General features: G+C 38.0%; 1 protein-coding gene across 1 annotated transcript in view; it reads left to right on the forward strand.

The window, feature by feature from the left end:
• Positions 1 to 478, forward strand: part of LOC117546388 (histone deacetylase 8) — a 36164-nt gene extending 35686 nt beyond the window's left edge. Inside the window, exon 11 of the mRNA XM_034216598.1 lies at positions 1 to 478. This exon is cut by the window's left edge and continues 1205 nt beyond it. The gene's annotated coding sequence lies outside the window, so the exon portion shown is untranslated.
• Positions 479 to 707: the final 229 nt, after the last annotated feature.

The following is a 707-nucleotide window of genomic DNA, read 5'->3' on the forward strand; positions in this document are numbered from 1 at the left end:
TCCAACTGTGGATCTTGTTTAGGAACTTTCAACTGGATATTGTGGTTTTGCCTCGCTCCAGACTTCCATTAGTGTAATTGTGGTAGCTAAAAACATTCTTCAGACATTATAATCGTTAAATATTCCTTTTTATTCTTGACGATTTTCCCCCAAAATGGCAAAAGAACAGGAAAATCCTGCCTTATTACATTTCCAAAAGGCTTCTTAGTGATAACACTATAATAACACTTTTAAACCTGAGTCACTTTCTTCTACTACATTGTTTAATTGTCAATATCCTGTATGTATGTTACGTTACACAAGACTGACTGTCATTTGACCAAAAATCTTCAAATATGGAAACATTTTAGCTTAAAGTTCACCTGTGAAATCGTAAAGAAAATGTGTTTAATTTGTTCATGCTTTTGTTTTTTAAACTTGTTGGCATGTGTTAAAGTACATACAAGGAGCGTTTGTTGAAATAAAAGCCAGGAGAGCATGTTGTTGTCGTGTGAGCGGTGATTTGTGTGTGTGTGTGTGTGTGTGTGTGTGTGTGTGTGTGTGTGTGTGTGGCTTTAATGGAGAGCGTTTGAAAGAGGAACCACAAATGTCGGGCCGTTTCCTTCAAAAGTGATGTTCCCTAAATTAATGGCCCCTGGAAATTCACACCAAATGTAGGAGTCACCAGTCAGAGCGGGCATGTGCTCCACAGAAGTGTGTGTGTGTGT

Source organism: Gymnodraco acuticeps, unplaced genomic scaffold (genome assembly GCF_902827175.1).
Source record: "Gymnodraco acuticeps unplaced genomic scaffold, fGymAcu1.1, whole genome shotgun sequence".
In the NCBI taxonomy this organism is placed as follows: Eukaryota; Metazoa; Chordata; class Actinopteri; order Perciformes; family Bathydraconidae; genus Gymnodraco; species Gymnodraco acuticeps.